The following is a 6,000-nucleotide window of genomic DNA, read 5'->3' on the forward strand; positions in this document are numbered from 1 at the left end:
AAAATCGGGAGATCGGTCTATATGGGAGCTATACCAAAACATAGACCGATACTCACCATTTTTGGCACACCTCTTTATGGTCATAAAATACCTCTAGATTTCAAATTTCAGGCAAATTGGATAAAAACTGTAGTTTCTATAAGCCCAAGAATTAAAATCGGGAGATCGGTCTATATCGGGGGCTATACCAAAATATGGACCGATACTCACCATTTTTGGCACACCTCTTTATGGTCATAAAATACCTCTAGATTTCAAATTTCAGGCAAAGTGGATAAAAACTGCGGTTTCTATAAGCCCAAGAAGTAATATCGGGAGATCAGTCTATATGGGGGCTATACCAAAACATAGACCGATACTCACCATTTTTGGCACACCTCTTTATGGTCATAAAATACCTCTAGATTTCAAATTTCAGGAAAATTGGATAAAAACTGCAGTTTCTATAAGCCCAAGAATTAAAATCGGGAGATTGGTCTATATGGGGGCTATACCAAAATATGGATCGATACTCAAAATTTTTGGCACACGTATTTGTGGTCCTGCAATACCTCTAGATTTCCAATTTCAGGCAAATTGGTTTAAAACTACGATTTCTATAAGACCAAGACCCCAAATCGGGAAGTCAGTTTATATGGGGACTGTAGTATAATTGACTTTTAGACAACAACTGTCTTAAACATAAGCATAGCCTACTGATACTTAATAAGAAAGTCAAAATAATAAAGTATATTTAAATGGTAATATGAAAATGTTAGTTCAAATGCTATATACATTCAAAGTCATGGCATGCTTTGATAATAACTTAATGAAGACTTAAGTTCATAACTCAACATCTCCCTCTTTTTAAGAATTCAACCAATAGCCAATTAAATATAAGCTAAGATGTATTTATATATATACATATAAAATAACATTCAATGAGCAAATTCATAAATTTAATTCAGAGACATTACATAATTAATAATAAATACTTAAGTGTATAGTTTTTGCAAACGAGAAGATCTTCTTGGACCTACAACATCATATCTGTCAGACGTTGGATTCACATTCTCACCCTCAGGGCAATCAGTACATTTTCTTTCCTTTATATGATAGGAATTCCTTCTGTAAATCTTCCCATCTAGCAAACTCTTCACTATATAGGATCTTGGAGTTCCATGATGACCAATGACAACCCCTGGAACCCACACACGAGAGCCCTCATTTTTGAAAAATACATCTTCTCCAATATTCAAAATCCTTCTTTCCCGTGAGGTTCTGTTATAATATTTTTGAGAGTTTAACTTTTTCTTTTCTATGTCATCCCTTATATAATTGTTGAATATATATCTACTATCTGGTCTTATTAAACAATCTGTAATTGGAATGCGAGTCCTCATGCGCCTATGTAACATTAACTGAGCTGGTGAATATCTATAATCTTTCACAGGGGTATTTCGGTATTCTAACAACGAGTTATATAAATCTTCCTTGTTATACGATTTTCGTAACATTTCTTTACAAATTCCTACAGCCCTCTCGGCTAAGCCATTGCTCCGTGGATAGTTGGGGCTGCTTGTGATTATTTTAAAATTCCATCTTTTGGCAAATTCCAGACACTCGTATGAACCAAATGGCATGTTATCGGCTATAACCAGCCTAGGAATACCAAATCTCGAAAATACTTGAATCCAACCATCCACAACGTCAGATGAAGTCTTCGACTTCAATTGGAGTAACTCAATCCATTTACTATAGTAATCAACTATAACAAGATATGACTTCCCTGCATATTCCAAAATATCACAACCTACTTTAATAAATGGCATTTCAGGAATTTCATGAGATATAAGCGGTTCCTTTATGTTGGAAGATCTATTCTCTTGACATTTTCTACATTTTAATATCATTCTTTCAATATCCTCATTCATATGCATCCAATAGAATAACTCAGATGCCCTTTTCCTTGTCTTTGATATGCCCATGTGACTATCATGCAATTTATCTAAAATTCTGCACTTCATATTACGGGGAACCATTATTCTTTCGTTATAAAAAACAAGACCATCATCCACAGTAATATCATTTCTTTTACTATAATAAGCTCTAACGAATTCGGCCAACTTTTCTTTCACTGGCCAACCATTAAGTACATATTCCCTTATAGTGCTTAACAACTCGTCGTCTTTACTTTCCTTTCGTAGATCCTCTAATCCTTCGTCATTTATATTGATGGTATGGACCATATCAGAAACACCTCGTTCTTCCTCTAAATCCCCAGTGTCAATAAAATTTCTAGATAAATAATCAGCAACAACAATACTCTTTCCTGGTTTGTAAACTACTTCAACATTATAAGGAAACATTTTCAACCGCAATCTTTGGAGTCTCGTCGAACCAATCTTGTTTATGTCTTTCTTAAATATAGTCTCTAAAGGTTTATGGTCCGTGTTTATAATGACTTTTCTACCATATATAAACTGATGAAATTTCTTGCAAGCAAATACTATTGCCAAAAACTCTTTTTCAATTTGTGCATACTGCCTTTCAGTAGTCGATAATGACCTTGAGGCAAACGAAATAATTCTATTCTCTTGAAACAAACAACAACCTAAACCATCCTTTGATGCATCAGTCTGAATAACAATATCTCTATTCTCATTAAATGGGGTAAGAACGACATAACCACATACAGCCTTCTTTATATTTTCAAAACATTCTGCATGTGCTGCCAAAATCTGGTATTCAACATTCTTCTTCAGAAGTTCACGAAGATGTGATGTCAAGTCTGCTAAATTCGGAATAAATTTTCTTAAATAATTAACAAGTCCAAGGAAGGATTGCAATTCAGTCTTATTTCTTGGGCATTGAAGACCCAGTATTGCCTCAATTCTCTTTGGATCCGGTTGAATACCCCTACCCGATACAATGTGGCCTAAAAATTGCACTTCTTGCACTCTAAACTGTATTTTCCTACTATTCAATTTGACATTGCTCTGTCTAGCCCTTTTCAAAAACATCTCTACATTTCTATCATGCTCCTCACTTGTTTTACCACCTATAATAATATCATCAATGTAAATGCTAACTCCTGGAAGGTCCCCAAATGTGTTATAATTATAGCGCTGAAAGACCTCAGATGCTGTTACTAGCCCAAACGGAAGGCGTTTGAACCTGTAGCATCCGAACGGTGTACTAAAAGTAACTAAATCGCTGGATTCATTAGTCAAAGGAACATGCCAAAATCCATCTTTTAAATCAAAAACTGAAAAGTATTCATATTCAACTAAACTTGATGTAATTTCTTCAAATGTGGGTATCTGATAGTGATCTGGAAGAACATGCTTATTAAGTTCACGTGGATCCAAGCACAAACGAAGACTACCATCTTTCTTTTCTCGGATCACTAAATGATTCACCCATGCCTGTGGTCTTGAAGACTTCTCTATAATTTTCCCTAGTTCCATTTCGTCTAATTTTCTCTTTAATTTATCCCTAATCTTAAATGGAATTCTTCTGGGTGGATAAGCAACTGGAACTGCATGAGTACTAATTTCAATTTTATAATCATCTTTGAATCTGCCAATTCCTTCGAAAACGTCCCTGTACTTATTTATTAACCCGTCTAGTCATTCAGTCTTTTCCATATTCCAAATTCGCTTGATTAGACCCAAGTTGACACATGAGTCTCTTCCAAGTATAGGCCTATATCCATCTTTAACTATAAGAAAAAGTTCTTCTCTCAAATTATCTTTTGCAACACAAGGCAGAACTATTTCTCCAATGGGACATATCTTATGACCACTATATGAAGTCAACATAGTTTTTGTAGGCTTTAACGAAGGATTTTTAATTATTTGTCGAAGAATATAAAAAGGAATTATGTTCGCATCGGAACCGGTATCTAATTTAAATTTCACGGGCGTATTTAAAACCATAACTTCATGCATCCAAACGTCTTTCTTACTACTAGATTTAATGCTGTAGGTTAAAGCAAATTCACTATTTGTATCCGAATCCTCTTCACCATAGCTTAGAGTATTCACCTTTACTGCTCTAGACCTACATGCCACAAAAAAATGATTCAATTTCTTACATTTATGACACATCTTTCCAAAAGCCGGACAATTATCTTTACGATGAATCTTGAAACACTTATTACACTGTCTATTTGTCTTATGTTTTGTAGTACTATCTTTACCTGGAGCCTTAGTGTATAACTTATCAATACAAGCATCATCATTATTGTCTGTTATTCCAGAATGTTCTTTAACTTCATCCACAATTTTCTTCGTCTCTTGAACGGCCCGGACTTGCTCCTTCTGTTTCTCAAATATTTTGCATTCAAGTGTTGCTTGTTCCATTGTTATGTTCTCCATTTTCAACAATTTTTTTTGAAGCTTTTTATCAGAAACGCCCAAAACTATACGGTCTCTAACCATTTCGCATACATTTGAAAACTCACAGCTGCTTGCTAACTCTCGGATTTCTTTAATAAAGCTTTCAACTGGTTCATGTTCCATTTGATTTCTGTTATAAAATACAAATCTTTCATATAAGATATTTGTGTGTGACCCAAATAAATTGTCTAGCGCATATATAACTTTCTCGTAACTCTTTCGATCTTCATCGGATAATTCCAAATTTCTTATTATTTCCTTGCCATCTGGTCCAATTTGATTTCTTAGCAATGCCAATTTTGATTCTTCGCTTAATTTTACATTTCTCGCCACAATGAAATCTTCAAAATCTTCCTTGAAAATTTTCCAATTCTTTTTCTGATTTCCCGAAAGTTTCAAGTCACCAACAGCTTTAAGAGAGTCCATTTTGTATGTATGTATATGTTCACGTAGGTAAATTCGTTAAAATTTTGTTTTTACGACTGCGCCATGTAGTATAATTGACTTTTAGACAACAACTGTCTTATTCTTTATTTTCATAAAATGTATAACTAAATCTTAAACATAAGCATAGCCTACTGATACTTAATAAGAAAGTCAAAATAATAAAGTATATTTAAATGGTAATATGAAAATGTTATTTCAAATGCTATATACATTCAAAGTCATGGCATGCTTTGATAATAACTTAATGAAGACTTAAGTTCATAACTCAACAGGGACTATATCAAAACCTGGACCGATATAGCCCATCTTCGAACTTGACCTGCCTGCAGACAAAAGACGAGTTTGTGCAAAATTTCGGCACGATTGCTTCATTATTGAAGACTGTAGCGTGATTACAACAGACAGACAGACAGACAGACAGACAGACGGACAGACGGACATCGTTATATCGTCTTAGAATTTCTCCCTGATCAAGAATATATATACTTTATATAGTCGGAAATCGATATTTCGATGTGTTACAAACGGAATGACAAACTTATTATACCCCCGTCACCATTCTATGGTGGTGGGTATAATAAAACTCAATTGAACAAATAATACAATGTTTGTACTATAATTTTCTCGAAGAGGAGCGGAGCGTGGAGCGGAGCGGAGCGATATTTTTTTTCTCGGAGCGGAGCGAGGAGCGGAGCGGTTTTTTTTTTTCTCCGGAGCGGGAGCGGAGCGGAGCGAAAAAAATGGACCGCTCCGGATCCCTGGGAAATATTGTCAAAATTTTTTTTCTATAGAAAATTTTGTTAAAAATTTTATTTCTATAGAAAACCAAACACTAAAAAATCTACCATTTTTAGTAGAATTCTACCAACTGTGACAACCGTGGGTATGAGACTAATAAGTCGTGGTGGAGGGTATATAAAATCGTGGAAGTATCGAGGTACTATATAAGGACCACTCTGTATCTTCCCTGAAATTTTCAACAAAATGGGAGAACCTAAGTTCAATTTTGAAAACGTGAGGCTAGGGAGATGTCCCTCTTTCCATCAATGTATCAAAATATGGTGTACCACATACTAACTCTACATCTTTCTACATTCTCTGAAAAACACATTATGCACCCACATGATGGATGCATGAATATTTTGGAATAAAATCTAAGGCGTGTTATCAA

This window comes from Haematobia irritans, chromosome 4 (genome assembly GCF_050003625.1).
Source record: "Haematobia irritans isolate KBUSLIRL chromosome 4, ASM5000362v1, whole genome shotgun sequence".
Taxonomy (NCBI): Eukaryota; Metazoa; Arthropoda; class Insecta; order Diptera; family Muscidae; genus Haematobia; species Haematobia irritans.